We start from the raw sequence: 27613 nt of genomic DNA on the forward strand, positions 1-27613 counted from the left end.
GTCCAATGACTCAGTAAGCAAATTCAGTCAAACAATCGTTCCAAAACAGTGCTATTGTCAAGAAAATCAGGCTGATTACATCAGAGAGTGCAGGGAGAATAGAGACTCAAGTCGCTTTTTTAGTGTGTGTTTCGCTTTAAAACACGAGCTCTGTCATATTCTGTGATTGTTTCTGAGTCTCCAAGTCTTATTTTTTGGAAAGACACCTACATTTACCTTGGAAAAAGCTTGCAGAAAATACAGTTTTCTGGGAATCCCCCTTTAATCTGATGGTTTACTTTGCTGGATATAGCAAATGATGACACGATTAGTGTTACACAAGATAAACAATGTAAGCTTTATTTCACGATAAGTATGCGATTAATTGCACAAAAGGTTGCAACTAATCACGATTGATTTTGTTTAAATCTATGAACAGCCCTATAGTAAGCCATGGATTTCATGACCTTGAGTGAATTGCTGCTATTATAAAACATGCATGGCATCCAGTGTTGGGAAGGCTTTGGAAATGTAATATGTTACAGATTACAAGTTACTATTTAAAATGTAATAAGTAGTGCAACTATTTCAATTACTTTATTTAAGTAATGAAATTGATTACATTTGATTACGTTTGGATTACTTTTCAAAATGTCTAACTGTTAATAATTTTCAAACATTTAAATCAGGCAGGGTTGACCTGCAAATTCAAACAAGAGAGCCAATCAAAATCATCAGAATAGCATTGCTTCACTAAACGGCCTTTAAATGGCAGGAGGCATAATGCACATCACAAACAGGCAAAGCAACATATCAACATCTCCTAGCTTTTAACAGAAACTATTCAGATTTAAACCCGTTTGTAATCGTTAACATTTTCATAAGAAACTAATTTAATTACACATTTTGTGCTTAGCAACTAACGGGTTAAAGTTACATTTATTTGTAATTAATGGGGGGGGGGTTATGCATTCTGACTTATTCTCGTGCTAAACATGAACATTGTAAAAAATTGGTTGGACATTTGACCGCGTGTTTCTGTGCCAAATGCACTCCTTCAGGATTTAAACACGTTTCAGAAAGTTTTTTTTCCGAGTATGGCCCTGTATGATGATCTCACGACTGCTTGTATGAGCACTTCTCTTGGATGTGTGTGTGCACCCGAGCGAGAGCAAAAGTGTGTCCATCAACCAGCTTCATTTGGTCACAGAAGTAGGGCTGTGCAATATTGAAGAAAAAATGCGATATGCGATATCTTCTTAAAAAATGCGATATTCGATATATGATATGATATTTCAAAAATGAGAATGATATTATTTATATTTCATATTATTTGTTTCACATTCTTTCTGGGGAAAAAGAAAAGAAAGCATCGCTACAACTTCTGAAAGTGACCAGCAGTGTTTTAGCAAAAATGAATGTCATAAATCTGACAATATATTTGTAACATCAGTGTAAACAAACAAAAAAAGTAATGAAAATATTTAAATACCAAAAACTCTTTGCTTGACTTGGTGATATACAGTAATATCATCCTAAAACTGAACATCAAGAACATCCAGGTAAACAAAGACTCCTGAAATAGGGGTGGACGATTATTTTTATTATTTTTATTTATCTCTTTTGTCATTAAAAATAAGAACTAAAAACAGTAATATTCGCTTGAATTAAATATGCACTGATAAATCAAAGCTACAAAGGTTATTCAGCCAAGAGCACCGAGTGATTTTCTTTTCTTCTCTTGTTGTTTGACAGACAGCGGCAGGATTACAATATTATTAGCAGGCTTACTGTATTATTAGCAGGTTTACTGTATTATTAGCAGGCTTACTGTATTATTAGCAGGCTTACTGTATTATTAGCAGGCTTACTGTATTATTAGCAGGCTTACTGTATTATTAGCAGGCTTACTGTATTATTAGCAGGTTTACTGTATTATTAGCAGGCTTACTGTATTATTAGCAGGCTTACTGTATTATTAGCGGGTTTACTGTATTATTAGCAGGCTTACTGTATTATTAGCGGGTTTACTGTATTATTAGCAGGTTTACTGTATTATTAGCAGGCTTACTCTATTATTAGCAGGCTTACTCTATTATTAGCAGGCTTACTCTATTATTAGCAGGCTTACTGTATTATTAGCAGGCTTACTGTATTATTAGCAGGCTTACTGTATTATTAGCGGGTTTACTGTATTATTAGCAGGCTTACTGTATTATTAGCGGGTTTACTGTATTATTAGCAGGTTTACTGTATTATTAGCAGGCTTACTCTATTATTAGCAGGCTTACTGTATTATTAGCAGGCTTACTGTATTATTAGCGGGTTTACTGTATTATTAGCGGGTTTACTGTATTATTAGCAGGTTTACTGTATTATTAGCAGGCTTACTGTATTATTAGCAGGCTTACTGTATTATTAGCGGGTTTACTGTATTATTAGCAGGTTTACTGTATTATTAGCAGGCTTACTGTATTATTAGCGGGTTTACTGTATTATTAGCAGGCTTACTCTATTATTAGCAGGCTTACTCTATTATTAGCAGGCTTACTGTATTATTAGCAGGCTTACTGTATTATTAGCGGGCTTACTGTATTATTAGCGGGTTTACTGTATTATTAGCAGGCTTACTGTATTATTAGCAGGTTTACTGTATTATTAGCAGGTTACTGTATTATTAGCAGGTTATTGTATTATTAGCGGGTTTACTGGATTATTAGTGGGTTAACTGTATTATTAGCGGGTTTACTGTATTATTAGCGGGTTTAATGTATTATTAGCGGGTTTACCGTATTATTAGCGGGTTTAATGTATTATTAGCGGGTTTACTGTATTATTAGCGGGTTTAATGTATTATTAGCGGGTTTACCGTATTATTAGCGGGTTTAATGTATCATTAGCGGGTTTACCGTATTATTAGCGGGTGTGCCGTATTATTAGCGGGTTTGCCATATTATTAGCAGGTTTGCCATATTATTAGCGGGTTTGCCGTATTATTAGCGGGTTTACCGTATTATTAGCAGGTGTACCGTATTATTAGCAGGTGTACCGTATTATTACCAGGTTTACTGTATTATTAGCGGGTTTACTGTATTATTAGCGGGTAACCATCTTATTAGCGGGTTTACCGTATTATTAGCGGGTTTACCGGGTTTACTGTATTATTAGCAGGTTTACTGTATTATTAGCGGGTTTAATGTATTATTAGCGGCTTACCGTATTATTAGCGAGTTTACCGTATTATTAGCGGGTTTACCGTATTATTAGCGGGTGTACCGGGTTTACTGTATTATTAGCAGGTTTACTGTATTATTAGCGGGTTTAATGTATTATTAGCGGGTTACCGTATTATTAGCGGGTTTACCATATTAGCAATACGCGGGTTTACTGTATTATTAGCAGGTTTACCATATTATTAGCGGGTTTAATGTATCATTAGCGGGTTTACCGTATTATTAGCGGGTTTGCCGTATTATTAGCGGGTTTGCTATATTATTTTGCCATATTATTAGCGGGTTGCCGTATTATTAGCGGGTTTACTGTATTATTAGCAGGTGTACCGTATTATTAGCAGGTTTAACGTATTATTAGCAGGTTTACCATATTATTAGCAGGTTTACTGTATTATTAGCAGGTTTACTGTATTAGTAACTGTCACTTTAAAATCCTATTAACACGCATTTGGCTTCTTTCCCCAACTGATATTGTTAAAGCAACTGGGTTTACATGAATATCCATCAAGACAGCCATTTTGACATAACTGTGTGTATTGACAGTTTTGAGTGTGTAACAAGACACGAAACAGAACTGAAGGGATCACACACATTCAGAGGCAGCTTGTGCGCATGTTTCGCTGTGTGTGTCAGATAGCGCAAGATAGACTCTTTTTAATGTCAAGCAAGTCACATAAGTAACAGTCGTGTGCCCTGTCTGTTCTCTGCTATATGTGTCAAACTAAAATGTAAACTTTGCACAATGTTGAAGTAGCCTATTCAAATCATTCTGATATTGTGTGCCATTGCGGTATGTACATTTGCAATATTTTGATAATTTCGATATATTGCACAGCCCTATACTGAAGTCATTTTGTTACGTAATCAAAAAGTTATCCAGGGATAATGGTGTGTGTGGGCATGTTTTTGTGACATATGAGGACACAAATGTGCATAATGACATGGGTATGACATAGGTATTACAAGGAGAGAGTGTAATATGAGGACATCATACAGAAGGAGTTTTTTTAGAAAGTAAAAATGCAGAATGTTTCCTGTGATGGGTAGGTTTAGGAGCAGGGGCAGTGTAGGGGGATAGAAAATATGTTTTGTACAGCATAAAAACCATTACGCCTATGGAATGTCCCCATATGTCACAAAAACAAACGCGTGTGTGTGTGTGTTTAGCTCCGCCCACAGCATGCCTGTTTCAGAAAGAATCAGTACAGCGCATCTGTCTTTTATAAATATGATAAAAACTAACGACTCTTCAGATTCTTCGGACTCTTCTGAAGGATGCAATACTACTCTATAGTTACTCAAGATTAACATGACAGAAACCGTGTGTGTTATGTACGCCATTACATGTTTCTAGTTTCTTCCCACTGATGGTGACATTATAAAAGATAATAAACATCCAAAAAAAAAAAAAAAACCAGCAGAAATTATTGTTCATTACTCTAACTGTAATTTGGGACACTGATATTTAGTTAATTGTGCAGTGACTCCAAATTACGAACAACTTTCATTGATTTCTTGTAAAGAGGCCTGAGAACAAAACCTGAATGAAAGCCACTCAGCCCTGAGAGAAGCCAGCAAATGTTTTGGGCCCCCGTTTGAATGCCAGGAGGAAGTAACGATGATTGGCCGACAAACAACAGGCGCTCAACAGGGGTAACTTTCGGCCATTTTCTAGCAGGCAGCCAAAACACAAACACAAGCAGGCGTGAATGCGTTGCAGGACACACAGAAGGACAGGTGGAGGTGATGATGAGAGCTTCATGTGCCTGTTCTCGCTGACAGGTTGCAAATGAAATTTAATGTTGTCCAGCAGCAGGACATGACACTGGTGAAGCGGGTACAGTTGGCACTGATTTGATGGTGTGATGGGGTGACTGGGAGGCCCGAGTGTGAATGAGTGTGATCGCGTTTGCCAATGAGACGATCTGTAACGATCACATGAGACGACCCAAATACGGTCATTGATTCTCTCTCTCTCTCTCTCTCTCTCTCTCTCTCTCTCTCTCTCTCTCTCTCTCTCTCTCTCTCTCTCTCATAAACTCACTCATCCCACCCCCCCACCCCTCTTCTCTAACCTCTCACCCACTTCCTCCCCCCATTAAACAACAGAAGGATAAAGGGTGATGTCATCAGCCCTCACCCTGCATTGGTATTCCCATGGTGAGAGGGAAAATGCCCCCCCCCCCCAGATTCCACCACAACAAGTGCCAAGATATTTGCCTCCAGAATACTTAACACAAGAGTGTATACACACACACACAAATTTATAACTACTAATGAGACAAAATATGTATCAATATTAATAATATTTACAAAAATAGTATAAAAATATGGACTCATAATTCATTCAAAACCAAGAATGTCTTAACCACAAAAACTCTATTATACTTTTATTATCGTAATTATCTTGTCATATTCAAAGAGTAAGTGCATTTGGCACTTTAATATTGAATATGTGCAGTCAGAGACGTGTGGGTCAATGACGTGACGTATCAAAATATCATGTGGCGCGACCGTCCGGCCCTAACTTCTGTTTTGGAAACATCTTTAAAATGACTAAATGCATTCAGATTTATTTTCTACACTATTTGGCATGGTTTCCAGTGTTTTTCAATCCTGCACAAAATTGCAAAGCATTTGTTTTTTTATTTATTTCAGACAAACATTGTCTGATGATTTTTATAAAATTTCATGTGGTGTGTAATCAAGAAACTACATTTTTTTGTTTCTTTTAGTTTGAAATTCAATTAAAGTTAGTAAGTTGCATCATATGGCAAATAGCCATATGCAGCAAGCATGTTTGTAACTCTCTCTCAAATTTGGACAAAAATAACCTTTTTAACAGCTGGTATATGCAGTTACCACATTTGGATATCATGTGATGCAACCTCAAAAGAACAATGAGTAAGTTATTTCTACAAATAGATATTTGTATTATACATTTCATAGTGACCTTTTGTGGGAATCTAGCTTGTTATGTTTAGGTGGCCAATTCTATGCCTGAACATTTTGAGTGAATTTAAAAAGTGTTTTGCATGATAGATATATGTCTGATAAAATGTCCTTTAGTGCTTTTCTATTCAATTGATGGTTTATATATGTAAAGTAACTAAAAAATAAACTTTATTTTAGTATTATTTGGAATACATTTTTATCCAATTTGGGTCATTTACAAACATTTCAGACAGTTTATTTTTTATCTTTGTACACCATAAGAAAAAAAATTAGCAGCATGATGTTTGTCAGGTTTAATTAAATGTGTGTTCACAAGTGTGACCCTGGACCCCTTTCTTTAAAGTTATCCAAATTAAGTCCTTAGCCATATTACTACTACTAATACATTTTTATATAATTACGGTAGGAAATGTTCATGACAAGGAATATTACATGATTGATTATACATGGTTCTGATCTAAATTAAATCAAAATAATATTTTTTTTCCATCTTCTCCTTTGTCAAGTTAAATGAAATATAAAATATTTGTTTATGTTCATTAAACAATTCTGCAAAATTGATAAAATTGGAAATAAAAGTTGAATTGTTTTTATGAAATGTATTGTTTATTGATCTCTTTAAATAGATTTTTAATAATATTCAAGACACGTCATTTGGAGCGACCACTCATTATGTGGTGTGACATATAATAGCAATAACTGTATTAAAATGAAATAGAAATCACTGATACAGAATGCTTAAGTGGTATTTTTTTTTAAACATTTTCAACAGTTTTATGCAATTTACAAGAAAAACAAGTCTGTTAACTACATTTAAGAAGGCAACTGTGAAACTGAAAAACAAACATGTAAGATCATATTTTGCAAAAGCTCAAAAGAAATGTTTAAAAGTCACTTTTAAAGACTTTAATTACTGTGAAAAAAAATGTTAATCAGGACATAAATAAATTTTAATATAAATCATGGTCATTGCATGCATGGCATTTTTTAGCATGGCAAAAAAAAGATGTTTTTTGTTGTTTTTTTACAAAAAAGAAGGGAAAAAAAGCATGGCATTTTTTGAGGCCACGGCCAATTCACCTAGATGAAAAAACTGTCAAATCACTTAATTTGAATTTTGAATATGAATGTGTACACAAAGTTTGAACAACTGCAATAGATATTATTTTATTTTATTTTTAAATTGGCCAGTTGAAAATCCTTATACGTCATTGACCCGCATATCAGATATTTTACAACAACAAAAAATCAGTTTAGTACCAATATTAAACATTTAAATACTTAATTTATACAATTATGAACTCTTTAAAATTATTTAAATGGTTAATACATTTCAAACCATATGGAATATACTGAATTCCAAATGACATGCTATTTTAACATTTCAAAAATGTAATTTTTATTATTTAGTACATTTCAGCATCATGTGATCCTACAGAAATCATTTTAATATGCTGCTCAAGGCAAGGCAAGGCAGGCAAGTTAAAATAACAGCATGCATTTGCAATTTATTTAAAATGACTTTAAAGTTACTTTTGATGAATGCAATGCATCATTGCTTAAAGGGGGGGTGAAATGCTGTTTCATGCATACTGATCTTTTTACACTGTTAAAGACTTGGAATCCCATACTAAACATAGACAAAGTTTCAAAAGTTAAGGTGGACGTTTGATGGGAGTATTTCTTTGTCAAAAATACTACTTCCGGTTAGTCATAAGTTTCGGCAAGTTTTTTGAGATCATGCGTCCCCATTGACGTTAGTGGGGGCGGAATTTCCTTGTATGGGCCTTACGGACAATTCTACCGGAAGCGCGTGAGAGAGAGCGAGGGAGAGAGCGAAAGCAACAGGCTATGCCCATCAAAACGCTGGTTTGTAGGATGCTGGACAGGTGACAATTACACATAGCACATAACAATGTCACCAAAAAAGTGGGTTTTTGGTTGCCAGACCAAGACAGTCCTGCACAGATTCGCCAAAAACCCCGCGTTAAGGCAACAGTGGATGTAATTTGCTTTTCCGGATCAGCAACTGAGTTGCGCGAATGTTTATATCTGTTCGCTGCATTTCGGTGCCGACTGTTTCATAAACAAGGCCCAGCTTGACGCCGGCTTTTCCAATCGCCTAATGCTGAAGGATGGAGCAGTCCCAACGATAAAGGTCCTAACGTTAGAACCGCAGGCTGTGAGTAAGAGTGCTTCAAATGTCTGTGTCTTTGCCTATGCTCATCAAGTAGCCCAAACATGATCACGTATAGTTAATTGATCAATGGAGCATGCGATGTGTAGTGCGTGTACATTTGTTTAGCTGGCCACTATATGTGTAACTTTATGTTTGTGTATTGTAAAAGCACTCCAAACAACAATACACAAAGGGGGGAAATATGTTGAACTAAATAAGCGCGCTTCTTCATTCAAATGCGCTACTATTCCGTGTCTATCTATGTAAACACTAACTTAGCCTGCGGTGCAAAACCAGTCCGCTTACTAACGTTACAATTGTCTACACAAACCACGCGTAAACACACGTGCACAACTGCACTTCCCACATGTACACCTTCAAAGACAAAAATACGACGATATAATTCAAGTATAAATATGTAAATAACACAAGCCGCTAAGCATATTATATAGTTAGTGTATAACTTGTAACTTACCACATACAGACGTCCTGCTCTAGTCGTTTTTGCTGCTGCTCCTGTTCAACTGCAGCCTCTGGGTCTGATTCCGGATCATAGATGTATGGCTGTATCTGATTAAAAGCCATATTTTTTTTTTTGAATAAAGTTTTTTTACCGCTGTTAGGGATGACGCTCGACTCAACACACAGCGCGCTGCTGCACACGTCATTATTTAGCTCCGCTCACACGACACGCCCCCACCCGCTCGGCTTTTTTCGGAAAGACTCGGAACAGCGCATCTTTCTTATATAATTATTAAAAAAATAAAGACTTTTCGGAGATATGCAGGATGCAATGCTACTCTATAGGTACTCAAGATTGACATGACACTGACTGAAACTGAGTGTTTCACCCCCCCTTTAATAAGAAGTATTGAAGATGTCCATGTTAATGTCGCAATTTCATGTTAAACATCAGATTAATTGAATTATTAGCATGGAAACTTATTTATGTGACCATGCAACCATGCAAAAAAAAAAAAGCACTTCCAAGGGACTTTGTAAACCCTACATGTGGTCCCTTTAGAGGCGAGGGTTCAAAGCAATGCAACTGCAAACAGCGACATCCCTTTTCATATGAGCATCTCTGCGCATCCCTCTCTCGGTCACAGGTCCACAAAAGCTGGAGATAAATGGATTTCGCAGAGATGACATCTGAAAATAATTACGCGTCACAGATGAGGACAGACCACTCTCTTTCTCTCCCTCCCTCCCTCATCCATAAGGGCCATTGTCAGAGGTAGACAGACACTATTGTGTGTTTCTGGCACTCACTTGGGAACTTAAACAGAACAAAGAGGGGAGAGAGCGACAGAGGCTATTACTCAAACTGGTGCTAAATGAACTAAAGCCCAATTCAAAAGAAAGGCCTACAGATTTACAACCTGAAGAAACCTCAAGCTCTCAGACATCCGCACGGTAGATATCAACGACTCACAAAGAGCGGAGATGGGAGACAAATGTGGCATTTAAATAAGATGCAATTAAAGCAATGTTAAAGCAAAAATGATTGTACTTTCAATGGAAGTCTAAAAGCATATTTCATTTGAAAACGAGACTGTGAAGAGATCAATATGTAATATTCTGCAGTGAACCTTGATTTCAATCATTCAGCTGAAAGAATATTGAAAATATATCTTCAGGAAAAACAATCCTTTGGACCAAGGGCGTAGCTAGAACTTTTTTCACACACTGTAAAAAGTCCTTCAAGGGTGTTGTCTGTAGGAATTTATTTTAAAAAAGTATATTTCTTCCAATGAACTGATTCTCTTTTCTTTTTGAATTAATTTAAGTTTTACGTAAGTAAAAAGTGTGAATATTTATCAAAAAAATTATTTTACTGACATTCACAAAAAATTGCTTCTACAAAACTCTAAGTGTTTATATCCAAAGTAAAACGCCACGACGCCCACATGGTGCAGCAGAACAGCGAGATCGTTGCTTGCTCGTTGTCTCCTGTACCGGACCAGCTTCAGATTTCTGTGGCGTTTTTGAGAGTCTTAAACAACGTGCAACCGATGTAAGTTACTACTTACATTGCATTAAGTTAGGTTTTAGCCGAATGAGTATGCATTTATTGAGCTATAAAATGTAAAAGTGGCGCTTGGTTTCAGACAGTAACATTAAGTTTGTCAGTTTTGCAGGCGCCGCATGAGGCCTTACCGAAGGTCTTGACATTATCATTAAAAGTCACGTTAACTGCTAGTTCCCTTTCGGGGAACTCGAGCTGCGTCGAAACGCTGTGAGAACGCCTCTGCGTTAATGCGTCGTGAAGCGCCTGTAGAACCATTCCATCGGAAAAAAGATCGATCGTCGGCGTGATGACGTCATCGACCGGAAGCTATAAAACGTCCGTGAAAACAAACAGGAACTAGCTTCTGAGCCTTCAGCAAGCGATCTGTGTGAACCTGTCTGTCTATTTGGTGTTTTTGTCTGTCTATTGAAAGAGTTTTTCCACCCTTTGTTAAATATTCCTTATATTTACAAAAAAGAGAAAATAAATAGATAGAGAAATGGCGAGTGAAAGCAGTCAGTTCAAGAGGTGTGTACATCCCTGCCCACGCTACATCACGAGTGGGGATACACACTCTCTTTGTGTTGCCTGCTTGGGAGCGCAGCATGCCCAGGCAGCCCTCGAGGGGGCTGCTTGCGAGCACTGTGAGCGTATGCCACTGAGAACGCTGCGCTCCCGCCGGGCACTCTTCGAGGAGGGTGCCTCGGCTCGTGTTCCCCGCGGCTCTGGTCCCGCTGCTGCCGAGGCAGAGCGGAGGCTGCAGTCGTGGGGTTCACAATTGGATGTTGCAGAGGGGTTTGAGACGGGCGCTGCCTTATCTCTGCCCTCACCTGCTCCATCCAGCGGTTCTTCTCGGGGCTTGGAAGCACGCATTGCGGTTTCTTCCCCCCCGAGAGAGCCGCCGGTGCTCCAACTATCCAGCTCCGAGGAGGTGGACGTTGAGAGCATCGCGACTGAAGATTCGCCACTTCAGTCCCCTGCGAGTGAGGAGCTCGTTGAGGTTCTAACGCGAGCTGTGGCCAGATTAAATATTGACTGGCCCGTAGAGAGATCTGAGGCAGGAAGGAAAAGATCTAGCAAATTAGATGAAAGATTTCTGCCCGCTCGCGCTTCAGAACCTCAGCGGCGGGGCCTGCCATTCTTCCATGATTTGCACACCGAGGTGGCAACATCATGGAGGAGACCGGCATCATACCGTGTGTTCAGCCCTCAGACTTCGGTCTACAGCAACATCATGGGGCTGAAGCACTACGGTTATGGGGCGATGCCAAAGGTAGAAGAGACGCTCGCGAGCCATCTCTCGCCTTCCTCGGCATCGTCCCTAAAGGCCCCGACTTTGCCCACCAGACCATTGAAAACAACGTCGGCACTGGTGGGCAAAGCGTACTCGGCGGCAGGTCAGGCTGCTGCATGCCTGCATACCATGGCTATAATGCAGGCTTATCAGGCTGACCTGCTCAGGGACTTAGATGGACGTGATGAAGTGGGGGGTGATGTCATAAATGAGCTAAGAACAGCAGCTGATCTGACTCTCCGGGCCACCAAAGAGACGGCCAGATGTGTTGGCCGCTCTATGGCAGCATTGGTGGCTACGGAGAGACATTTATGGCTCAACCCCACTGAAATCAAGGAGAGGGAGAAAAGCTTCCTGCTCGACGCGCCGCTGTCTCCTGGTGGCCTCTTCGGTGACGCAGTACACACTGTCACCGAGAGGTTCCAGGAGTCAAAGAAACAAGCTGCGGCGCTAAAGCAGTTTCTCCCTCTCCGGGTCCAGGTCCCTGGGGCTGCCGCTGACATCAGGCAGCCTAAGCCGAGTACGAGCTCCGCTCACAGGGCGCAACAAAAACAGAGCGTCGCCGCTCGAGCTCCCCCTCAGCGCGGGGACGAGGGGCGGCGCTCTCAGGCGAGGCCTTCGAGGGGCAGGGCTGATCTGCGGACAGTCCTGATCGCCAAGAAGGCCTCGTCGAAGCGTTCCTGACGCCAGAAGCGTCAGGACGCTGAGGGTGGTTCCCCCCATAGGGAAGCGGTGTTTACCCCTGCTAACGGTACCCGCTTCCCTACGGCACCCTCGGGGGGCCGCGCTGCCAACCCCGCCGCAATGCCGGGGCGCAGTCGGTCTCCGCGGGCCACCCGAGGGTGGTCCGCACCCCCTCCGGGGGGTCCCCGAGCAGTCAAGTCAGTCGTTCCCTGCCGGTCCGCCGCTTCAGGGCACTGCATTTGTTGCTCAAAATACACCAGAGGCCAGCCTCGAGAGGCTGGTTCCCTTAGTAGATTTTCTAGACGAATGGAAACGTCTATCAAATATATCTCGTTGGGTCCTGCAGATAGTAGAAAGGGGGTACGCCATTCAATTCAAGAGTCGGCCACCTCCTTTCTGCGGTGTCCTACCTACAGAGGTGGGCCCGGAGCAGGCTCTGGTAATGGCACAGGAAGTAGAGACACTCCTGCAAAAAGGGGCTATAGAGAGGGTTCCCCCTCCCAGCAGGGAGTCTGGCTTTTACAGCCGTTACTTCATCGTGCCGAAGAAGGATGGGGGCTTACGCCCGATATTAGATCTGCGGCTATTGAATCGCTCGGTGGCCAAGCTCAAATTCAAGATGCTTACACTCAGACAGATTGTAGCGCAGGTCAGATCGGAGGATTGGTTTGTCACCATAGACCTCAAAGATGCGTATTTTCATGTCTCCATCCTTCCACATCACAGGAAGTTCCTGAGGTTTGCCTTCGGGGGAGAGGCATACCAATATCGTGTACTTCCCTTCGGTCTAGCACTGTCACCCCGCACGTTCACCAAGTGTGTGGATGCAGCTCTGGCGCCGCTGCGTCTACAGGGCATCCGCATACTGAACTATATCGACGACTGGCTGATTCTAGCGAATACAGAGCAGATGGCGGTTCAGCATCGAGATGCTGTTCTCGCCCATATGTCGAAGCTGGGGTTGAGGCTGAACGCCAAGAAGAGTTTGCTTTCTCCGGCTCAGAGAACCACTTTTCTAGGTGTGAACTGGGACTCGGTAATTATGCGGGCGCAATTATCGCCAACACTCATAGCATCGATCCTGGCAGCCGCCAAAGAACAGAAGCTAGGCCGAGCCGTCACTGTGAAACGGTTCCAGAAACTGTTAGGTCTCATGGCAGCAGCGTCCAACGTGATACCTTTTGGCCTACTGTACATGAGGCCACTGCAGTGGTGGCTCAAAACAAAAGGGTTCTCCCCGAGGGGAAATCCGCTCCGCACGATCAAAGTCACGTGGCGATGCCTACGTGCTCTGGTCATGTGGAAAAACCCGGGGTTTTTATCTCAGGGTCCCGTGTTGGGGGCTCATGTTCGTCGCGTAACGCTAACGACAGACGCCTCTCTCACGGGCTGGGGGGCGACCATGAGTGGTCGCTCATCCCAGGGTCTATGGCAGGAACATCAGCGGCACTGGCACATAAATCGGCTAGAGATGCTCGCAGTGTTTCTTGCATTGAAACAGTTCCTGCCCGACCTCAGGGGCCACCATGTACTAGTCAGAACAGACAACACGTCCGTGGTGGCCTATATAAATCACCAGGGGGGTCTGAGGTCTCGTCCGTTGGACAAATTGGCACATCGGATCCTCCTGTGGGCCCAAGGGAAATTGCTGTCAATCAGGGCAGTATATATCCCGGGGGCCCTGAATCAGGAAGCAGACAGCCTGTCGAGACAGGGGCCGAGGCCCGGGGATTGGAGACTCCACCCAGAGGTGGTGGAGCTCCTTTGGAAGGTTTATGGGAAAGCGGAGATAGACCTGTTCGCTTCGGCGGAGAATTCTCACTGCCCGCAGTGGTTTTCTCTGACCCATCCGGCCCCGCTGGGGCTGGATGCCATGGTACAGGAGTGGCCGAGGCTGCCTCTGTACGCCTTCCCCCCGATTGTCTTGCTTCCAGGAGTTCTGGAGAGGGTACGCCGGGACGGGGCCCAGGTACTTCTAGTGGCTCCGAACTGGCCGACCCGAGTATGGTTTTCGGACCTAATATCTCTCCTGGAAGGCTCTCCGATGGAGATTCCGATCAGGAGGGATCTACTCTCTCAGGCGGGCGGGAGATTCCTGCACCCACGCCCGGAGATGTGGAAACTGTGGGCCTGGCCTCTGAGGGGGCTAGGCTCATAGAGGAAGGTCTCTCGGCCGAGGTCGTGGAGACCATCCTACACTCCAGAGCTCCGTCCACAAGGAAGCTGTACGCTTTGAAATGGAGACTTTTCTCAGCATGGTGCAGAGAACGCCAGTGGGACCCAGTTAACTGCCCGGTTGGTACAGTGCTGGAGTTCCTGCAGGAGAGGTTCTCTGCAGGGTTGACCCCCTCCACACTTAAGGTGTACGTGGCGGCCTTGGGTGCCTTCCACGTCCCTTGCAGTGGAGTGTCTTTGGGAAGACACCCTCTAATTACACGCTTCTTTCGTGGCACATTAAGGTTGAGGCCAGTTATGCACTCGAGGGTCCCAGCATGGGACTTGGCCATTGTTTTGAGGTGCTTGTCCGGACCTCCGTTCGAACCTCTGGAGGAGGTTTCGGATAAGTTCCTCACCTTAAAAACTATCTTCCTTTTGGCCATTTCATCTCTTAAAAGGATAGGAGATATTCAGTCCCTGTCAGTAGGGCCCTCATGTCTAGAGTTTGCGCCAGGGATGGTGAAAGCATTTCTGCATCCCAGGCCGGGTTATGTCCCCAAGGTTCCTACGAGCCCACGGGGCCCCATCACTCTACAAGCCTTCTGTCCTCCTCCATTTATGACGTCAGACCAGGAAAGGTTAAATCTGCTGTGCCCTGTGAGGGCACTGGATACTTATGTCCACAGAGCTGCCCTGTGGAGAAAATCGGAACAATTTTTTGTTTGCTTTGGACCCCCTAAGAAGGGGGCTCCAGTATCCAAGCAGAGGATGAGCAAGTGGGTGGTCGAGGCCATCTCACTTGCTTATGAAGCTACCGGGCAGCCATCTCCACTGGCTGTCCGGGCGCACTCAACCAGGGGTATGGCTGCTTCTAAAGCACTCTTGTCGGGGGCTTCCCTCCACGATATCTGCAACGCGGCCGGATGGTCGTCTCCTTCTACCTTCGTCAGGTTCTACGAACTAGACCTGGCATCTACAGTAGGGGCACAGGTTCTCTCGTAACCGTGTGCGCTTCGGCTTCACACATACGAGACACTTGGTCCTATGGCGATGTGGGTATAAGCGTTCTCACAGCGTTTCGACGCAGCTCGAGTTCCCCGAAAGGGAACGTCTCAGGTTACGTATGTAACCCTAGTTCCCTGAGGGAACGAGACGCTGCGTCGCTTTGCCATACTCCCGGCGTGTCCGTGATCACTTACTTCAGGCTTTATCAGAAGTTAGTTCCTGTTTGTTTTCACGGACGTTTTATAGCTTCCGGTCGATGACGTCATCACGCCGACGATCGATCTTTTTTCCGATGGAATGGTTCTACAGGCGCTTCACGACGCATTAACGCAGAGGCGTTCTCACAGCGTTTCGACGCAGCGTCTCGTTCCCTCAGGGAACTAGGGTTACATACGTAACCTGAGACGGTTTGTACACTGTAAAAAAAAAATATATATTGTTGGTTTAACTTAAAAGAGTAAGTAACCTGGTTGCCTTAAAATTTTAAGTTTATTGAAATTAAAAATTTGAGTTGATACAATGAAGGAAATTAGTTTAATAAACAGAAACTCAAAAAAATTATTGTATTTGAACCACATAAAAATGTGATAAATCATGAAAATAGCACAATTTAGCATGTTTAATTGCATCTTCACAAATAAAACACACAATTACCCAGTATGCTTACAAAATATTTTAATAATATTTGAATAAAGGTTGTCGATTCTCAAAAATAAATCGTATTAACTCAAAAAAAAAATTTTCAATAAACTCAATTTTAAGGCCAGGTAACTTATTTTTTACAGTGTAGTTACTGTTGTTATCCCTGCATGATTGAAAAATATGAGGACATTATTCCTGGCGTCTCTATCTCTCTATACACGTTATACATATTTACAAATACAAATTTGTAAATATGTATAACGTGTGTGTCGCAAAGTAGCTGTTTATAGACTAGTCCGCTTTAACATTGTTTTATCAGTTTTTAAACGCTTTAACTTAAAGGGATAGTTCACTTTGAAATTAAATTTTGATATGTTTTAGCTCACCTCATGGGCATCCGAGATGTAGGAGTATTTGTTTCCCTAGTAGTTTCAATTTTGATCATTTTAGGTCAAACCGTTCTTGTCTGTGCCTCACATGCAGGTCTATGGTCACCACCTCAAAGAACATACACAGAGAAGTCCAAATTAAACAATCCCCCATCGTAAGTACACACTGATGGCCTAAGACACGAAACGAGCGGTTTGTGTGAGAAAACACACAGTATATGTATAATTTTTACCTCTTGTACACCACAAGAAACACGCACCCGCGCCCTCGGATCAGTCGGACGTAGTGGTGTACAAGAGGTAAAAACGATATAAATACAGTTCGTTTTCTCACACAAACCGCGTTGAGGGTTGAGGGATGATGATCATGTTGGGTAAGTACTCTGTGTATCATTAAATTATTTTATTTTTTTACAACAGCCCGCGTGCAGACAGGGTTGCCAAGTTTTAACAATAAAACCCGCCAGCTACTAGCCCTAAACAATAGCTTCTCAAGGGTTCTCCGGGGGAAAAAAATGGCGTTTGGGGGGTAAAATGTGTTATTTTGGCAAGGTTGCCTGCTAAAATTCGCACTCACGGGTCTATATATCACATAATAGTCGCTTCAACCCGCGGACATAGAAAACAACCTGCGGGGGGAAAAACACGGACTTGGCAACACAGTGCATTTGAACTTTGTTGACATTTGACAATGCGTCGCTTCGTTGCTCTGATTGGTTGTAGGTCTATCCAACTGAGGTCTTTCCTGGTTGGGTTGAAACACGCCCCATAATCACAGCCCAATGGAGCAGTTTCAGACTCATATTCTGACTAGAATTGAGTATGACCACATCAGGCTAACAAACACCCAAATGTATGTGCAGGAACTAGTGTCCAACATTAACCTTTTGGTCTTCCATTAGCTAGTAGACTTGATTTAAAAAATACTATCATATTTTTCAACTGCAGCTTCACAGAAGTAAAAATGTTGTTTAATTGCTTTACATTAATGCAGGAGTTATAATCATCTGATGAAATAATTCTAAGAGTGGCTTTTTCAGATACTTTTACTTAACCAAACCTATGTGTTACCAGCTGAACCCCTCTCCCTTTTAAGGATTTATGTAATAAATCCTTAAATTATGTAAATCGCTTGGGTCAAGAGTCACTGTATTTTAATGTCAGTGTTAGGAGTACATAGCTAGACAAGCCAGACCCACATCAAGATGTTTGGTCTGGAAACTCACCATTGACAGCTCAATCCGACGGGCGGGATAAACGGTTGTCTTTCAAACTCCCTCTGCACAATTTTAATAAATAAAACGCAAATAGCAGACTATAATCGTGAGATGAAGTCGTGGGAGTGATCGCTTTCATTGCTCATGAGAGTGCGTCTCATAAATAAACTGAAACTCAGCAGGCTACTTGCCACACAGACATGAGAAATATGCATATAGAAAGCTTGAAATGCCCACTTTTAAACGAAACGATTCGAAGATATTTAATTAAGCAAAGTGCAGTGTTCACGCGAGCAGCTCTTGACACAGAGCGTTTCTGTTCAGAATGCTGCGCTCCATCACTGCACGAGCTGTGAGTTTAATGCGCATTTTTACACAAATCCTGACTTGCAGCCATATCACCCTGTAGCCCAAGACTGGTTTCCCACTGAAGCTAAGCAGGGCTGAGCCTGGTCAGTACCTGGATGGGAGACCAACTGGGAAAACCAGGTAGCTGCTGGTAGAGGTGTTAGTGAGGCCAGCAGGGGGTGCTCACCCTGTGGTCTGTGTGGGTCCTAACACCCCAGTATAGTGATGGGGACACTATACTGACAAAGAGCACCGTCCTTCGGATGAGACGTTAAACCGAGGTCCTGACTCTCTGCGGTCATTAAAAATCCCAGGATGTCTTTCGGAAAAAGAGTAGGGGTGTAACCCCGGCATCCTGGCCAAATTTGCCCATTGGCCTCTGTCCATCATGGCCTCCTAATAATCCCCATATCCTGATTGGCTTCATCACTAGGTCTCCTCTCCACCAATCAGCTGGTGTGTGGTGAGCGTTCTGGCGCAATATGGCTGCCGTCGCATCATCCAGGTGGGTGCTGCACATTGGTGGTGGTTGAGGAGATTCCCCCCTTCAATGTAAAGCGCTTTGAGTGCCTAGAAAAAAGCGCTATATAAATCGAACGCATTATTATTATTATTATTACTTGTGCAACTTTGTAGCCTACACATTTGTTTAGTTGTTGTATTAGTTCTTACTTTGCTAAAAAATATATATCATTTTTGATTATAGCATAGCTCTCTGCCCACCCAATTAGACTAGTAAAGTAGGCTAATGATTAAAAAAAAAAAAAAAAAAAAAAACGCTTGATCAAGGGCCCAGCCCTGCCCGGCCCGAGGGTCAGTTCGGGCTTGGGCTCGGGCAGAGAATCTAAACTCTAGTGCAGGTTCACAGTTGGTTCGACGGACGAGCCTTCAAGAACCGGTTTGGCCTTTCACAGGCTAGAGAGCCACCACAGAACTAGGTCTTACGTCACTGTATACATCTCATCTTTCTCGCTAGCATTTTAGCGACGCTAGCGAGGCAGCGGGAAACACAAACACACCAGGCTTGTTTGAGATGCATTGGCACTGCGTGATATTAAAATAATGCGTGAGCGATTCAAAAGGATAAGGAGTCGTTTGCTCTCGCTGTACTTTGATGGCATGCGGCTATCGGGCTGCACAGCGCCGATGCATCTCGAACAAGCCTTCCATCAACAATGGCTCATGGCTTATGATCCTACATCGGCATCAAAACGCCACGAATCCAGCACAATTTGTGCAGCTCACCAAGATTTGTGTAGATGGAGAGTACAATCGAGCTGCTGTCAGCTTGATTAGCTGCTATTTAAAAAATGGTCACAAGTTTCTGTTCGTCTTGTTGGTCACGGTAACCCCGCCCCCAGCCGCTGACGCAAGCGGTTCTTACTTCTAGCCCAGCAATGTTTTGATGCTACTTAAGAACCACTTTTTCTGGTTCGGACCTGGTGCTGTGCGTGTGGAAAGAAAAAAAAAACTATTTGAAACTAGGCTCTGGCTCCAAACTAGCACCAGCACTGCCTTGGTGGAAAAGGGGTATTAGAGAGCCACCACACAGCCAGGTCTTACGTCACTGTACACGTCTCATCTTTCTCAATGATGCCAGTGAGGCTGAGGTGGTAGGAAACACAAACACACGAGATGCATCGACACTCCGCAGACCGCAAGAGCGATTCAAAAGGAATGATCTCGCTGTACTTTGATGTCATGCAGCGATCAGTCTGCACAGCACCGATGCATCTCGAGCAAGCCTACCATCAACAATGGCGAAAGTTGCTTTAATATTGATGCACATGGCTTTGCGAACCTAAATCAGGATCAAAATACAACGAATCCAAGGCATTTGTGAAGTGATCACCATGATTTGTATAGATGGAGATTACAATCGAGCAGCTATTGATTGCTAAAAATGTCAGTCACAAGTTTATGTTCGTCTTGTTGGTCACGGTAACCCCAGCCCCTGACACAAGCGGTTCTTATTTCTAGACCAGAAATGTTTTGGTGCTACTTAAGAATCACTTCCACTTAATTGTTCAGAGCTGGTGCTTTGGGAGTCAAAAGACTAAGAACCGATTTAAAACTAGGCTCTGGCTCCGAACAAGCACTCAAACTGCCTTGGTGGTAAAGGGGTATGTGTATTTTGACTGCAGGAACCAGGGTCTAAATGAAGTTCCAGGAAAAAGCAATCCCTCAGAAAGTCCCTGCTCGTGAGCTAATGCCTTTTCAAAGTTCAGGAATTCTTTGGGTTGGGACTTGGGCACTGAAAATGCTGGTTGAATTAACAATAAATGTTTAAAAATACTGATGGACCGACGACAAGCATCAGGCTTTATTAAGGTTACATGCGGAGGACGAAATCCAGTGCGAGCTGGAACATCCTACATCACCAGACTAATCTCCATGGTACTTTAGACCGCGATGGAAACGCAGACAGTAACAGGTCTGGAGGGAATAATAAGTTCCTGAGATTGAAATGGGGCTTTTACATAATGTGTACAATTTGTATAATGAGCAGATTTGAGAGTGTAGAACCCACTCGCCACTCCAAACACCTGAGTTTTTGTTCAGTGAAACCCTGACTAAGGTCCCTTAAGACCATTATTAGTGTTGTTGCAGGACAGGTAGCAAATGTTTTGCGGTTGTGATGGCAGGATGGTGTTGTTTCCTGTGCGGAACACTTAAATCGCATTTTAGCTTCAAGTCGTAAAAATGGTACCCATTAAAAAGTGTCATAAAACAGTATAGGTAGTTCAGAGAAGAAACCTCAGGCAATGGGATGTTAGGGTACTTGGGTCTTTCATCAAGGGTCATTTTATAGCACGATGTTGTGGAAATGTTGTGACGGGAGAAGCCACTTAGATGAATAAAGAAACGCCTTGAGCACATTTGCTGACATGAATGATACCTCAGATCATGTGCCTTATTGCTGAAAGGTGTCATGTTACTTTTTCAAGCCATCAGACTTACAGTTTTGCCTGGTGGGTAAAATGAATGAAAACTTACTCTGAAGGAAGAAAGAGATCTACATCCTAGAAAATAATACAAAACTGGGGTTGGTTTCTTTTAACTTGCAGCCACCCAGAACACCCTAAAAACTGCATGGCATAATTCATAGCTAATTTTTTTTTTTTTTTTGCCTAAATGTTTCTGAAGACAAAAGATAAGAAATCTATTGTATTTTGTGTACTGGACAAGGTCTCATTGTGATCTCCATTTGCGAGCATCTTGTTTCATTTCAACATATCAGCAGATCATTATTAAAGTGTTAGTTCACCTAAAAATGAAAAAAAAAAATAATTAAAAGGTAGGGTAGGTAAGAATGATCTAAAACACTTTTGTCCAAATTTGTTTAAACTTTCTTTATATGTCAATACATAATTAAAATGTAAGTACTCTGAAAAAGAAAGTATAGTAAAAGAAAGTTTAAACAAATTTGGAATAAAAGTTTTTTAACCAATTCTTACCTACCCTACCTTTAATTGCTCACCCTCATGTCGTTCCAAACCCGTAAGACATTTGTTCATCTTCAGAACACAAATGAAGATATTTTTGATAAAATCTGAGAGCTTGACCCCTCCATTGACACCAATTTACCTAACCCTTTCAAGGCCCAGAAAAGAGATTGTTAAAATAGTCCATATGACTCCAGTGGATCAATCTTAAAGGGTTAGTTCACCCAAAAATTTAAGTTATTTCATTAATTACTCACCCTCATGTCGTTGTACACCCGTAAGACCTTCGTTCATCTTCAGAACACAAATGAAGATATTTTTGTTGAAAGCTGATGGCTGAGAAAGGCTTCAGAAAGGCCTTCATTTGCATTCAGTATATTTCCACTCACAAGACCCATAAAAGGCACTAAAGACGTCTATACAAAGTCCATCTCACTACAGTGGCTGTAAAATAATTGTATAATGCGACGAAAATAGTTATTGTGCGCACAAAAATATAAATAACGACTTCATACACAAGTTATTGACTTGAACTCAAGTTATTGACTTGATGAGAATATGACGCAGCTCCACTGTTCAGATACATGACCCGGAAGAGAAGGAGCGCTGCTATCGCGTGAGTTCACGTCAGAGACCTACGCAGAAGACAATAACTTTGTGGATAAAGTCATTATTTCGATTTTTTTGCGCACCAAAACTATTTTCGTCGCATTGTAAAATTATTGTACAGCCACTGTAGTGAGATGGACTTTGTAGCAACGTCTTTAGTGCCTTTTATGGGTCTTGAGTGGGTCAGTGGGAATGTACTGAATGCCAATGGAGGCCTTTCTGAAGTCTTTCTCAGCCATCAACTTTCAACAAAAATATCTTCATTTGTGTTCTGAAGATGAACGAAGCTGTTACGGGTGTCCAACGACATGAGGGTGAGTAATTAATGACAGAATTTTAAATTTTTGGGTGAACTAACCCTTTAATCAGTGGTGTAGTCTACGTGATACGCAGGTATACGCCGTATACCCACTAGGAAAGGACAAGGATTTCCGTATACCCACTAAAAAAAGCGTGAGGATACGTAACAATATCGTTTTGTGACAGAACTTTCATTCATAAATTCACCACGTCTGTGTTGCGAACACAGACTGTGGTTGCGATTGCGAATCACTAACGTTTTTGACTCTTTGAGTGTTTTCGGAAGCCTGCCCCTAAAGCTACAGCAGCTTCGCTTGACACTTCAGCTGTAGCAGATGACACGGACGTTACAGAAAATCCAGTGCGACTTGCAATTTTGACCAATCACCGCAACTTTTCTGCACTTTGATCAATTATTTGCTGCGTCCTGATTTTTACACGAGCACCTCTGCAGTCTGAGCGCGATGCACTGAAGCTCACTCGCTCATATCTGAGGTAAATCATTAACACCATTACCGCTTACATTACAGGTTTTATTGAACTAAATACATTGCAATCGGCCAAAACGAATACGCAGTTTACTTTTCTAAACAAAAGCGCTTCAAGTCCGTGTTTCTCACACTGTTCGTGTGAATCGTGCCGCAGTTCTGCACACACACACACAAAATAACGGCAATTCAATGGGGGACGCGTATCTCTTAAAGGGGCCGCGCTATATTCCTCCTCCAGGTTTAGTGTGGTTCTGGTGCGCTCCCAGGTCCGCATGACAGCTTTCACATTACCAATTTTTCATAAGAACTGTGCCCTGTTCTGAACTAAACTGCCAGTGTAAAAACTCTGAAACTCAGAAGACAACAATCTTCAAGATACAGTAAAGCTCCCATGTATAACGGATTGGCACCTCAAAATAATATATGTGTGTGTGTGTGTGTGTGAGGGGGGGGGGGATCACAGTATACTCACTACAAAAATCTAGACTACACCACTGCCTTTAATGTTATGAAACGATGAGATTCGTTTTTTTTTGTTTTTTTTGGCGCACAAAAAGTAATGACTTTATGCAACAATTTCTTCTCGTCTATGTCAGTCTCCTACGCTGTTGACATAGATGAGAAGTAATTGTTGAATAAAGTCATTCGTTTAGTTTGTTTTTGGTTTGTCATCGTTTCATAACATTAAGGTTGATCCACATTTTGAAAATGTGAAGTTTTTATATTTATAACATATGATCCAATTAAACAACATCACACAACCAAGTGTTCTGTTTTCCTGAACACCATCATGACTGAAAATGACACTGATTTCATATGAAAGTTCCATAAACAACAATAACCATTAACTCACTCACTTATTTAGATCTAATATTGACAGTTTTTGTTCCATTTCAGCAGTGAAAATAGTTCCAAACCGCAGAACCATGACGCGTCTCACAGAAACAGTTACTGAATGATTTATTGTTTGAATAAATCGGTTGAATCAAAGATTTACTCATTAAGACTCACCTGCTGCCACCTACTGGTGGTTTATTTTCATGTTTAAACATACTTTTCAACATTTCTTATTTGTTTTTTCAAAAAATACAAATCTCATAACTATTTAATTCAGTTGTAATTGTTCAATGTACATTATTTACTTTGAGTGGTAACAGCCCTTTAATTTAATGTATATATCAAATTTAAGAATATGAAACCTGAAGCATAGCCTATATTTAATTAAATGTAATCTTTATCTATAGAATACAATTAGGGGGGAAATGCCCTTTATAAAAGGTAAAAATATCACAGATATGCAGATTTAAAATGTCAAACCTGATTGAACACTGGTGATATTGTTTCAGAATAAACTATATTTATAGCACACAAAAATAACTTTTTTTCCGGACAAGCAAATGAACATGTTTAATGTCCCTTAATGTGTGCACAGCCAATCCGTATCTTTTGTGAAACTTTTCATCAAAAATATTTTGTGTTCTGAAGATGAACGAAGGTCTTACACATTTGGAACAACACAAGGGTGAGGAATTAAATATACAATTAAAAATGTTGGGCGAACTATCCATTTAACTCAATCTTATAGACCTGGATTCAGCTCCTCAGTGTGTATGGAAAAAATTTTAAGGTTGATCTTGTGACCGAACTGCCCTAAATTACACATATAGCATGGCTGAAACTCTTACAGTGTCAAAAAAACCTCAGGAACAACAGGCACATTGTCAGACTAAAGACATTCAGCATCCAGGACGGACGTCAGCTCCCAAGTGTGTAAGGTAAAACCTCACCAGTAAACAGAAGGAATGTGTGAGAGAGTGAAAGTGATGTTAGCTTTTGGAGAACGGAGGATGGAAAATGGCAAGAACTTAAAGAGCCCAATGGAAAGAAGAATTTAATGAGACATCAATTGTTTCTCATTGACAGGCAATGACAAGTAAGAATTTGGCTTGTGACTCAAAGGCATGATTTTAATTGTTTCAGTTTACAATAACTTCACTAGACTGAACACATCTCGATTAAGATTCCTACGCTACAAATGAGCAACCTTCGGACAATAACATGCACCTCTGGCAGTGAATGAAATGAGGGATGAGGGATGTGAAATGGCAGATTCACAGGATATGATGAGTGATGAGTGGGTTCTGGAAGTGGCATTCCTGAGGATTTGAAAGGGAATATGACGAGGATGCAGGGAATGAGAGAGCGCAGGAGATCCGAGCGCCTGCCCGATGGTTAATGAATGAGGGAGGGGGTGAATGAGAGAATGGCCTGGGTGTTCTCTGGCTGTGATTCCCAAATGAAGCATGAAGAACACAGAATCACACTGAAAAGGTTTGGAGAGGAGAGGGAAGAGGGTTTGGGGAGGGTGTTGCATCACAGCGGACAAATTAACTGTCTGGGAGCGGAAGAGAAATGTGGAAAAGCAGTGATGCATCCTCATGTCTGAAATATAAGTGTGTCAACCCGTATAGTGGAAGTAGGTTATGTTTTTACACCGGAAAAACACAATATTTCACAATATCGGAACGGTTGAAAAATCAGAAATGCCTCCTGAAGAGACAGATCACAACGCGTCATCCTACAGGTTGTTTTTGCTTCCATGGCTTTGTGGCTATGAGTCATTTTAAAGCATGTTTTCCTACCAAATCCAACCGCCCTGCAAAACAACCCAATGAATTCTGGATTGTTACACCAGCACAAACTTATTCAGCATGACTTGACATGCCATACACATGCATAACATCCCCAGGGCTTCCCAGTCTTCTGCTTGGCGGGCAAAACTGGCTCTTGTTGTAAAGCGGAGCATTTCAATTGCACTATTTTGCTGGAAGCATTTTACATTTGTTTCCTTGACAAACAGCAAGCACACTAATTCAATTTAATAGTGATCAACATCACACCCAAATAACCCGACACAATATTAAGAGCACTGAATCAATGAACACACAGAAACTACATGAAGTGTTTTCAAAGTAGATTAAACAACTACCTAACAAAAAAAGCCACTATGGTAGGCTACATTGATTGTAAAACATGGTACTTTGAGATTTGTGAACCATTATTTTTACATGGCATGCCAAGACTGCCATGGTATATCTAAAAAACAATGGAAGAACCATGGTACTGTTTTTATTAACCATTTACTTACAGAATACAAAAGTGAAGAGCCATAAGCCAGAAGAAAGACACAGGGGTTCAGGGACGGACAAACACATTACGTGAGAATTCAGAGAAAGAAAGAAAATAATTAAATAAATGAGGAACTATCAATTAAACAGACCACATAAACACAATCCTCCCCACAAAACATAACATTATAATATTAAATAAAATTATACAAAACCAATAAAAAGTGAGCATACATTCAAAGTTTTAGTAGCCTTTTTGTCTCAGGAGATAGATAAGGATTTAATACAGATCGTAACATCTTGAAAGAGAGAAAAAATGGGGGTAACGGTAGTATCATATGGTATTTTGACAACCAGAAAGTTTCAGAATATCTCATTTAAAGTAGCCTAGCCTATCTATGCATGTTTTCAAAGGGGGCTTTAATCGACCATGAACTGCAAGGAAAACATATACAAATAGCTTAAAGTGTTACTACTTAAACCTGTTAAGTATTAAAGTATTTAAAAGTATGTAGCTAATAATAATTTAGACATTTGTCAGCGCGCGCCTCTTCTTGTTTACAAAACACGTGCACGTGTCACGCGATGACGCCAAACATACAATATTTCATATAAAATAATTTCACTCACTTGACAAACGATGTTTTAACGTTAAATTCACATTACAGTACTGATGTATTGCTAAACAAGCCAAATTTTAAATTATAAACAAAACGAGTTGGTGATGAATGAATGAATTGGATTTCCATTGATGAATTTGGCTTCTTCCGTCAAACTAAATTCTTATTCTCCTCAAAAAACTACGACGTTGTTGTGGCCTACATTTGTACGCCGCATTCACACAAAGTTTGCGAACGTTTTAAGAAACTGGCTCTTACCTGTGTGTGGAATCTGGGTCACCCGTCCTCCAAGAGTTTCTCTATTCTCCTCAGACTGTGATAAATCCCTCCCGGACCCCAGAGCAGTGTTTAGTCCCTCACAAACACGCCCTCGCTCCCCCTCGGGCCAAACCTCCTCAAACTTTTTCAAGTAACGTTAGCCTATCCATGACACTTCCTCCTTTAATTACGTGCTTTAACATATTTTTTGTTAATTCTTCTAGGAAGTCTGTAACAAAACCGGGAAACTGTGTCCTTTAAGTAGGCTAGTATTAGGGGTGAGCTACACAACCTAACGCAGGTTAGTTGTAACGCACATGGTTAACACTTTCCGCTCATGCCAGCTTGGCAAAACTTGTTTTATTATTAGGCTATTAACTTGCCTTATCAACATTATTCAGAGAGAGAGAGAGAGAAAATGCGTCAAAATTACAAACTCTTTAGAAGATATAACTGAACATGTATTTAACAATAGCGAGATTTAAGTTCTTAAGTTAGTTTGTCATCAGTTTTTATAAAAATAATAATACAATCTGATATTATTGTAATCTTATATGTGTTATTTAACAGTTGAGATGGTTCCTTAATGCTGATCTATCAAAAGACACGAGCTAGGCTACTATTAATTCCCAATTGTGCAGGTGGGGCATGTTGTCACATTTCACTTC

The 27613-nt window shown here is 41.3% G+C and overlaps 1 protein-coding gene across 1 annotated transcript in view; it reads right to left on the reverse strand.

Moving 5' to 3' along the window:
- acsl2 (acyl-CoA synthetase long chain family member 2) overlaps positions 1-27095 on the reverse strand; it is a 72176-nt gene extending 45081 nt beyond the window's left edge. Inside the window, exon 1 of the mRNA XM_067413037.1 lies at positions 26946-27095. The gene's annotated coding sequence lies outside the window, so the exon portion shown is untranslated. The remainder of the gene's footprint in view (positions 1-26945) is intronic.
- Positions 27096-27613: the final 518 nt, after the last annotated feature.

Source organism: Pseudorasbora parva, chromosome 13 (genome assembly GCF_024679245.1).
Source record: "Pseudorasbora parva isolate DD20220531a chromosome 13, ASM2467924v1, whole genome shotgun sequence".
NCBI lineage: Eukaryota > Metazoa > Chordata > Actinopteri > Cypriniformes > Gobionidae > Pseudorasbora > Pseudorasbora parva.